This window comes from Ixodes scapularis, unplaced genomic scaffold, assembly GCF_016920785.2.
Source record: "Ixodes scapularis isolate PalLabHiFi unplaced genomic scaffold, ASM1692078v2 PGA_scaffold2__306_contigs__length_199485367, whole genome shotgun sequence".
Taxonomy (NCBI): Eukaryota; Metazoa; Arthropoda; class Arachnida; order Ixodida; family Ixodidae; genus Ixodes; species Ixodes scapularis.
Genome location: NW_024609857.1, coordinates 136702015 through 136713015, shown reverse-complemented (window position 1 = coordinate 136713015; position 11001 = coordinate 136702015).

Genomic DNA, 11001 nt, shown 5'->3' with positions numbered 1-11001 from the left:
TAAGCTAGTCACGTGGCGCAACATGGAACGGCCCGCTCGAGGGGTGTCCTGCCCACTCTATCAGCTTGATAAGCGATAAAAGTAAAGTGTTTTATGATATATTTTTGTTTTTTGATGACGACATCGTTGATACGCCTTCATGCTTTAGTATGTTTATTGTTCGAGCAATGATGTTTGTAAAAAGCGCGCGAGCGGTCTTCCGCGTCAGCCGCCAGCTGATAGAGTGGGCAAGACACCCCTCGAGCAGGCCGTTTCATGTTGCGCCACGTGGCTAGCTTAGTTTCCACGAATGCCACCAGTCTAGCGCTCCCCGGAGAAAGCCGCATGCTCGCGCGTTATAGACAAGTGTGATTACCACTGTACATATAGACCAACTCAGCTCTTTGACGTGACATCACTGCGGTGGTACTGCTGTCGGCACTGCGCATGCGCAGCGCCTCGCTCCTCCCTGATCTGTTTTCTGCACACGCGCTGTGTGGGCAAACGAGGGCTTGTTTTGTAAACACTATGTTGATGCATGCGGTAAATAAAAAGGGCGCGAATTACTGCCTCATGATATTCAAAAGTAACATCAAAGTAATTTCATAACTTTTAGTCTGCGGTAATACGTACTGTAATTTAATTACATTTTTGAAGTTTTCAGAAAAGTAATTAGTAATTTAATTACTTTTTGAAAGTAATTTTGCCATCTCTGGTGGATATGTTCGTGGGACCCTTTTTTTAAGTGGACCTACACCGAATGAATTGTTTGAAACTTGACCTAGAAGCTCTGGTCAGAAGGCGAGTCTTATTTCTTCGTCGTCCCCTTGTAATTTTCGGGGGTGTTGTGCGGTGGTGGCGCATACTGTCGTCGCAGTTACATACTCGTTAATTCTACTTGCAGCTTTCTTTGACGTAAAGCTCCGATGAACATTTTATAGATTACCCTTGCATTATGTGGCAAACGTACACTTTAGTTTTCGTGTGTATCTCTAAAACCAAGCAAGTAAACAGAAAAAAAAATAAAAAAAGGCGATTGAAATGCCAAGTTTCATGCATACTTAGCCATCCTCGCGATTGCTTTGCATTCGCGCTGTCTGTTTCCGACAGGCTGGAAGAAAGAAATAAAATACTTGTTTCGGGAATTACGTTGCCCCAGAATCTACCTGCCTGGTCACTTGACAAGCCTCCGACGCCGCGACGACGATCGATTTGGTCGTGGTCAGTACGATAAGACGAGACTGGGTCAGCTCGGTCACTGGGTCCTGTTCCGCAGGCCGCGACGCCACTGTTGTTGAGCTGCGTGAGTTCAGTTTTGACAAGGAGTACAACGAAAAAATTAGATCAAAAGTAAACCTAAACTTTCGCTGAAATTAATGAACCGAACACGAATTGTGAACGATACATGTCAACCTATACATGCTCCCAACGATGCGCAGAAGCTGTCACGTGATCCTTGCTACTCATTCGTGTCTGCCACCTCAAGGGAGATAGAGTAGTCAGGGCAATTTCAAGCAAATCCCGCCCACAAAATGTGTATATATATATATATATATATATATATATATATATATATATAAAACACATTTATGTAAGGGTTGTATTATTTTTTCTTTTGTTTTCTTTTTGCCATGTTTGCATGCAAAAACAAATGTCTACTGGAGGGGGCGCTAAGTGTTAGTATTGTTAATGCCCCTGAATAAGAGAGATAACGACATCTTCTCCTTCCTCCTTTGACGCAAACACCTTTGATCTTTCTGTTTATATTTTTTACACCCGCGCGTCGACTGTAGCGCCACGTGGATCGGTCCAAAATAGCAGACGGGCTTCTTATACTTGAGTCAGAGCGCAGACAAAGGCTGAAAGATACATACCCACGGGCTAAAAGCACACTGTCACAGTCTATCAGTCTCGAAGGACGTGCTCAAAGAAAGACGATGAAAGCCGTGACGTTGCACAGTTGGCGTTACTTGATTGGCGACATGAGCTGATAGCATGCAATGCACTCCGACCAGCATAGGCATTCCTTCTCCATTCTCCTCTGACGAGCACACCTTTTATCCTAATTTTTTTTTTTTACTTTCGTACACCCGCGCGTCGACGGAAGCGCTGTCTGGATCGGCCCAAGATAGCAGGTGGCATTCTTCAAAGGATGTCGCTACTTTTTCGTCTTGAGGGGCTTTAAGCATTGTCGGTGGTGGCGTGTTTTGAAACTGCTAAAAGGGATTTTTGGACTTGGCAACGGGGAGGGCGAGTACACAGGCAACACCAGGCCTACATTTCATACATTTTCATCTTTAAAACTTTTCTTTACATTGTGGCCAGTTGCTGCTGCATCACTGGACATTTGTATTGTTTCCACGCTTTGTGTTAAGAATAAGCATGTATTACGCATTCAGTATATTTAATGTTCCTAACATGACTCTAAGTGAAATACATTTTTCCAAGTGTTCTCCCCTTTATAACTCTATTTTAATTTCTTCCTCCTGACACACAGAAGCAAATAGAAAAAAATAAAAAAAATATATCTCGACGACTCACTTGAAACTAACTGCCTAAAAAAATTATACGACCTCAACTGGTCACTTCTAAGTGCCTTTTTGGCAGCGTGTTTACACGCTGCCAAAAACTGTTTCTCGTTGTTGCACAACAAAACCCTTGAGGTAGTGCCACAAAATTGGGGCTTGTAATACAATCAATTGTTATTAAATACTATACTGATTGACGAAGACAGCTAGCTCGAGCGCTGTTCTCATAATAAAAAAAACTATGTATTGATTGTTGTGTTTATTGCTTTCTTGCTCATCGATAAGGTGTGGAGGGGTGTGGTATTTTAATGATATAATAGTAATAAAGGCAGCTTAGTCTAAAGTATTTCTACTCGGCTTGCCAACTCAAAAACATCGTAAATTGCACATTTCTTTAAAAATACATTCCTTATGTACCGGAGTATAAATCACAGTTGTGAAAAGTAAGAGAAGATTCGTTAATTAGCCTTTCTTAGAAGGAACGTATTTCGAAAAAAAAGTCCTAAATGAAAAAAAAGTAAGATTATATTAACTATTTACCTATTCCCATAATATCTGCTCAATTTGTGAACGTATATTTGTCGACAAGGTCGTTGTAACTTTTTGAAAATGTGAAAGTAAACATGTAGAAACGGGGTGTTCAAAACATTTCGTATACAATTCTAATATGGGGAAATATAATAAACTTGCTTCACCGCTTCTAACTTAAATTGAAACTGAAACATTTTTAAAAAATAAAATAGGGGTTGATTCTAGGGTAGTTTTATCCCGTGAATTTGCATATCACCTTCGTTTTCCCCGAAGATATAACCAAACGTGAGAAAACACGGAAAGACCTCCGACCAGTCGTTACGTCATAAAAGGACCTCTCGGCCGCCGAGCGCGTGTCGCTCGTGTAGATAGTGCATGCAATGACAAGCTTGCCAGGTGTATTCCCCCGCACTGGTACCAGCCGTGGGGTAATTTTTGTGCCCTTCTTAAAAATAGCAACATTGTGCGTGCATAGCTTTGATAGGCACTGAAGATGCGCGTAAGCGGATATTCCGAAGACTTCCTTTGTGACGTCACGTTCCGAGAAGGAGGGCCTTTAGCGGTATTTTGAAAATAATGTCTTGCAAACTCCATGCACCAAACTAAAGAAAAAGAAAAGATATTTGAGGTTTTGGTGGTCAAATAAAGATGAGTTTCCTAAAGTACAAAACCGCTTTAACTTCCCTTAGAAGATGCGTCTCTCAAAAATCGCCTCGCAAAAAAAAAAAAAAAAAAAAGAAAATGAGTGGCGGAGAATTTTGTTTTAATTTTGCTAAAGTTCACTATTCCATTAGCGTATTCTTTATTATTATTTATGATATGGAAAGAAAAAGAGAAGTGCCGGGAGGAAGGGGAGGGGGGGCGCAAGCGAGAACTCAAGGTCAGCCCAACTTTGAACGTAAACTTCGTTGATTATATATATATATATATATTGATCTGGCGTCAATCCCACTTTGACCCGCCAGCGGCACAGATCCCGTAACGTTTAATCCCTCCATTTCGGGGGATTAAGTTCAAATCTTCCGTCCAACCCCCCTCGCTGATTCCCGAACTGAAATATCCACAATTTATACGGTCTCGAAAAGTTTGCGCTCCGATAAACTGCATGTGGGCGAAAGTTGCTCTATCCTGACACGCTGCGCGCACAGGCGGATGGAAAATGAAAATCATTTTCCAATGCAACCTTGGTTATCATAGCGCCCAGCCGTAAGCGATTTTTTGAAGTGTAATTTCTTTGCCTGGCACGCCGGCTGGTTTTTCGACTGGGAGGCTGCGTTCGCAAGGTTACGGCACCATCTTGATGAAGAGAATCAAGCCGTGGAAAGGGAACAGTATTGCAATTCAGGCTTCACACGTTCGACACTTCAAGGTCAGGCACAAAATATCTGCATTGATAAAAATGAATTGGGTGTATTAGGCGGTAAATCGCACTATGCGACCAAAATCTCAAGCAGAGCCGTGAAGTAACTAATTAGAAGTATTAAAGCGTGACGTGCTTTTTAACGCTACCCCCATTAGCTTTTGTCCGCCCGTCCGTCCGTCCTTGTGTGCACTTCGCTCTACATTTAGCAGGGAAATTTATGTCTCGTGACCTATACAGGTATGTGGGGTGCAGCGGAGTCGTGGTATACAAGATTCATTTATCACGTGGCAGAATATACATAGGCCAGTCAAGTCGTTGTATAAACGATAGGCTCAGGGAACATGCACTGCCAGTAAGATTGTCACCCTGGAGAAATCTGGCTGTGCACTGTAACAGATGTGGGTGTGTCCCGAAGTTTGACAACACCATTATCTTAGCACGAAACCGAAACAAAATGATAAGGGAGATATCCGAAGCGTTCTTCATAACGGAGTGCGTTGAAAGCCTGTGTGTCAGCGCTCCATCGATAGCCCTGTTTGACTCTGAGGTGGCGTTTCTAAAATATTTCGTAAAGTAGATGGCAGATAGAGAAGCTTTGATTTGATGCTATCGCATTTCTGTCATCACATATCCTGATTTCATGGTGTATATATATGTATGTTTTTCCGTGAGTAAAACTTCAGTTAGAAGTAGCGCTCTTTGTTGTTCGTCTCTTTCTCTTGTCCGTTGTTCTTTCAGCGTTTTTATCCTAAGATATATGAATCTTTAACAAGCCCAAGGCCATATCCCTCTCGAGTCCTATAGCATGGCACCAGCCGGACAGTCACGAAAAGCTGGAACTCTCAAAGCATCCTGCAGCCACTTTTGTGCACGTTGCTCGAAAAAAAAAAAATGACTGATTACATTTACAATTACTGCCAGGTAAAACATATTCAATTAAATTACTTGATTACTTGAGAAGAATAGTAATTGACCGTTACTTGAAAAGTAACCGTTAGCTTTTCGATAACTTTAGTTTTAGAACGACATATTTTTTCTGCCGGTTTAAGAACGGGCCTTTCGTACTCTCCATTATTGGATTAGGTTAATCGAATTTAAACTATTTATTAAAATCAAAAAATTAAAAATAAATTAAAAAGTTTAAAATAAATTTTTAAAATTTATTTTAAACTATTATATAACAGTCCTTCTGTCGGAGACTTGGTTTGAGGATTCCTTTTTTTACAAACGAGGAACACAATCAAAATGGGGAGAAAAAAAATGAACGCCGTTTACAATTCCCTGTAATGCCGGATTAGAGCGCAGCTCTTGAGGAGGAGGATGGAAGCGTACTGAGGGACAGGTGACTCCTTGAGGTCACGTGACCTCGGGGGGGGGGGGGGGGGGGGGTGTCGTGCGGCGTCAGGGGTGTCACGTGACCTCGGGGGGGGGGGGGGGGGGGGTTACGTTGACCTCGCGTTTACGCCGACGGCGACGCCACTCAAGCCGGAAACGGGCCCCTAAGAGCTGCGTTCTAAAAATAGTAAAGGTTTCAAGTAATTTTAGTACTTCAAAAAGTAATCCGATTATTGTTGTCATTGTGCCCTAATAAATGTAATAAAATAATTACAAATTACTTAAAAAGTAATAATTACGAGTGATTTGTTTACTCGTGATGAGTGCCGTACTATACTGCGCTTGCAGTACAGTCTTATGGCCTGCCTTACGGACGTTCTTTCTGCTTCCGGTGTAACTGGATTTCAGCAATTTAGAAGTTAACGGCAGCTCCACTCAAAAAGTGGACCCTGCAGAAATAAATGGCTGATATCGGTTCAAAGGGTCAAAGTAGAGTCATACCCAAAATATCACGTCAAACCGACGCCGCACTCCCGATGAAAACAAATTTTAAGATTGTTCTACCGGCTGGGTTAGTGGCCAGACAGCGGGTGAGCAACGCTGGCACCGGGTGAGTTAGTGAACCAACACTGGGCAATGAAGTAGGTTTCGTCCTATGCTCTCGTACGGACGCCGCGGACGCTTCGTTTCCCGGGGAATTCTGCGATTCTACTGACGGCAAGAGATGCAAACCGCGTTATCCTGTGTTCTCCTATTTTTATTTGTGTCCTGGCAGGTCATTTAACTCCAGCATAGCTTCCGCGACCGCGCGGAAAAGAGCGAAGCAGTGCTTTTCGCTCACGCGCGTGTCGTGGAGCCAGAGAGACTCGCCGGACTCGCGTTGGGCAATGCCGAGCACGACTTGTAGTGCTGTGGGTTGCACCAACAATACGGTGCGTAACCCGGAGCTGCGGCTCCCCCAGTCCCCAAGAGACCAGAGGAGGCACAAAGTTTGGGTCGGTGCCGCTCGCCGGATAGACTTCGGAAGCCCGTGGACTTCGAGCTCCAACGCGAAGCTTGAAGAACGATGCGGTGCCGTCGCTGTTCGCGTTCCATCCACCGGCTGCTCCAGCACGAGGGGCCGATCGCAGCAGGATGCAGCTGATCTAACGAGCGTGCACATAAAGACACCTTAGCTTTACCAACTTACACCGCTTGTGGATACCATCTGTACATTTGTCTCCTATTATTTATTTTTCTCTTGGTGCGTGAGCAAGAAACAAATACAGTCACGCTGCGGCGGCACTGATCGCGTCATATTTACGGCAATCAGATTCGCTTTCGGCCGGCAAATCTTTATATACGTACTAAAAGTTAAAACAATTCGTGCATGTTTACAAAATGCAGCGGTAAAAAAAAAAAAAAGTGTAACTTATCTTCTGTTTTCAAACTCCACGTGCGACTGAGCCGGCAGTGTCGGTGCGTCAGCTCAGGAGCGCGGTGAGCGCGGGACGAGATCTATGTCATGCTGTCGACGCGCCGCCGATTACCAGTGTTGCCAAGCTGCTTGAGCCGGTAGTTTCGGTTTCGCCGTGCCGTCAGAACGAAACTTGAATACGCGATATCTACAAAACTATGCAGACTACAGAAAAAAAAAAAAAAAGTATATCTCGTGATTCAGGGTCGCCGACTTCGACTAATCAGATCATAACCCAAAAATTGTAAAAATGAAGTGGAGTTACGCTTTAAGATGTAAACTTTACGGAAGGCAAGAAGGTACTTTGAGCACTCTCTTATACCTATGAAAGCACTTGACGCTGAGATTGATAAGTTACTGAGTTCCTCTCGTGGTAATTGATTCCCGTAAATTTCGATGACATCAATCGAAACTGGGTTGAATAAAAAATGCGGGCAAATGATATTGCTCAGCTTTGCAGGCCGTGCACTTTCACCTTTGAAAGAAAGTTGGCGCGTCACTGATCGTAGCACTAATAACCTGACATTATGCCGCATTCTTGAATTAACAAGAGCGTGACTTAGCAAAAGCTTTTAGACTAAATAGAACTGCGGCGATCGACGATTTGGAAGGTGTAAATACACTTCTATTACGTCTCCACTCGTGTAACTGAAACAGCAACTTAATTACCTTCGGGAGTAAATTTACAGTATTGGCCACACGTCATCTGGACAATGCGAGACGGGAAAAGGTTTCACATGTGATGTCGATGAGACCAAAAGAGTGGTAACAATCTTGAGGACGACGCCACCTTCATCGGGGTAGCCCGGATAAGGTTCAAGATAAAAAAAAAATGCTGTGTAAATGTTTGTGGCTTCCCTCTCCTGACCGCACAAATCAACAAAGAACACTTGTCCCCGCAGACATGACAACTATCCTCATTGTGGTTGACAAAAGCACATGCCTGGAAAGAAGGGGGACTGCAAGAAGATTGATCGTCTCACCTGAGAGCTGCCTTTATTATGACGGCCGGCAGTATTGACTGTCTGCTTTCTTCACGTGTCTGGGCCATATGGCAGAGAAAAGTCAATCTATATCTGCCGTGTTCTGAATCCCCCGGAGACAGATAATTCAGTCAGAGCCTTGAATCGCTAATCTGGCATCTTCAAAGCGCTCCGTGATTTTGTTATGTGTATGCTTAGACAGCCGGATAGGTAGTCCTATAGGACGTCTGGTATCTCAGCTGCAGATAAAAAATGTAGCCAGAGTGGTACAACTGCTAGCCTGGAGTCTTTAATGTACACCATGCAGTCGTGCCAACGAAACTGTTACCACGCTCCGTCCTGGATCGCTCCCCACGAGAGTTTGGCGCCAGCCTCGTTGGCATCATGTTGCCAAGACAGTGTCTATTTTTGAGTGATATTTTTCCTACCGGCTCCGACACTGAATCGGGTTCACCGCTGCAGCATCACCAAAACCTCTGCGCTTATTCATGTGCAGGCAAGCATCGAATAGTTATTATGTTTCTCTACTTACGGGAATTAGTTACAATCTAATTTGCCTGTTAGGCTTTTCTGGTTACCGCCTTGTTACATCAGCTAGAGGTATGCCTGTTTTGTTCTATCGTGACACCATTATTTGTACGTGAAGTGCGCTTTCGGCTGACCCATGGTTGTTCTGGTTCTCACCAGGGTTCACTTGGAACACGGAAGATTATCGGGTCCGTTGGGCAGGTCGACAAAAATCGATCTTGTTTCTGATCGACGCTTTCGTGCGGTAGTAAATGAATCTAAGACGGCGAAAAAAACTCGAGTCAGTACATGCACCGCAATTTTAACTATCAGATGTGTATGAACTTTTTGCTTTCTAAACTTAAACGATCCATCAGCCTGATTGAGTGAAAATGTAGATAGAAGTGTTTTATTTAGCGTATACCACTCTTGTAAAATCGAAATTAGAATACGCCTCATCTATATGGTCCCCATGGCAGTCCTACCTTGCAAATAATCTAGAATCCGTCCAAAACAGAGCCCTTCATTTTATTTATAACAACTACTCACCATATACCAGCGTATCAGGATTACGCCAATCAGCTAACCTTCATTCACTTTCCCTTCGCCGCCGAGTATCACGCCTTTCTCTCCTCCATCGAATTTTTTATCACAATAGCCACCTCAAAGAATCACTGCTATCACCTCCCCATCGTATTTTCCCGCGTCTAGATCACCTATGTAAATTACGTCCAATTCGATCATCAACTGTTTCTCACCAGACTTCCACACCACCATTGGCCGTCGAGGATTGGAATTCACTACCTCATAACATCGTTTCTATTAATGATACTACTAAATTTGTTGAAGCCATTACCCTCTCTTTATCTAACCTACCTAGCTAGCTTACAGTGTTATAATTGTGTTTACTGTTCTATTTGTTTTTGTTCTATTGCCACCCCCTTGTATAATGCCCCACGGGCCCTCAAGGAAAATAAATGATGATGATGATGATTTAAGATATCGGCATTTTGGCTTCAATAATACAACAATATTTTGCGATTTTTTTATCTTTCACATTTTCAGTTATTGTTTTGTATTTGTATATATTTCTGTCCTAACAAACGTCCTAACTAAATCTCAAACTCCTAACGTGTGCTATGATTGTGAGCATTATAACGCCAGATATATTTGTCCCATTAAGCTTACTGAGCCATGAAAATGTCAGCAACCATACTGCTGTTCTCTCAACAAGGGTTTGTTTTCTAGCAATGTTTCAATGATGTCCTTATGACGTTTTACTTTGCATTAACAGACAAACAGAAAATGTTTATTGAGGGTTATGAACTAATCCTGCACTAAAAGCGGTACTGGGACGTCCTCTTAATGGATGCCATTAAAGTTTTTAAAGTTACAGCACTTGCGACTTCGAAGTTTCAAGCAGAGAGCCCGGAAGTGGCAGAGGAAAGTACTTTGCCTTTTCCTTGCCGTGTGTTTTTTCTGAATATTATGTGCCTTTAAAGGAAAAATGAAGACGATTTAATTTAATTTTTTTAAATTATGTTTTTAGGCTTTTTGGGAACCTAGCACGCTGCCTAATTTTTTGTAGGCATTTGTGACGCGTATTTCTGTGCCTTCGAAAGACCTGAAGGAACCGAAACTGAACTATCTCCGTTCTCGTTTCTGGGCCTCCAAAAACGGAGGTGACGTAGGGAGTGACGTAAAGTGTGAGTAGTCGGTATCGGCAGCATTTAGGAGATCGAGACTCTGGTTACCGTGGTGGGTTATAGCAGCGCGGTGACGCGGTCGTTTCATCGAATTTGTCAACATGGACGACAATGCCGCTCTCACGAGCGAGTTCGAGCTTCCGTTCAGTGCCCTAACACCAACGGAACGGGAGTACGTCCGTGGCGGCCTCCCCCATCACCCGACGGAGACCGCCCAGCTGGCAATGAGGGGCCCGCAGGCTCCGAAGCAGTGAGCAATATTCGCGCGGGCGAGACGAGAGCGGCGCGTTTCCGAAGGACAGGGACGCGGGGGAGATGCCGAGGGGAAAGCGGCAGCGACCAAGCCGTTCCGGAAACCGGTTCCTCCGCGGGGGACGCTCCCCAAGAAGGAGAAAGTAAACAGCACCATTTTTGGTTCTCATCAAAGTCGGATGTCTTCTCTTTTCGTCGTCAAAGAACACGAACAGCAACCCACACGTGAAAACTAGCGTCGCCCGAACAAGTACTGGTGTTCAGTCGACCGTTAGAACAGCCATCTACAGCGCACAAATTCGGCATGACTACCATTTTGCAGAATCCTTCGAGTACCGTGTTCCCAAAGTAAACACGACAC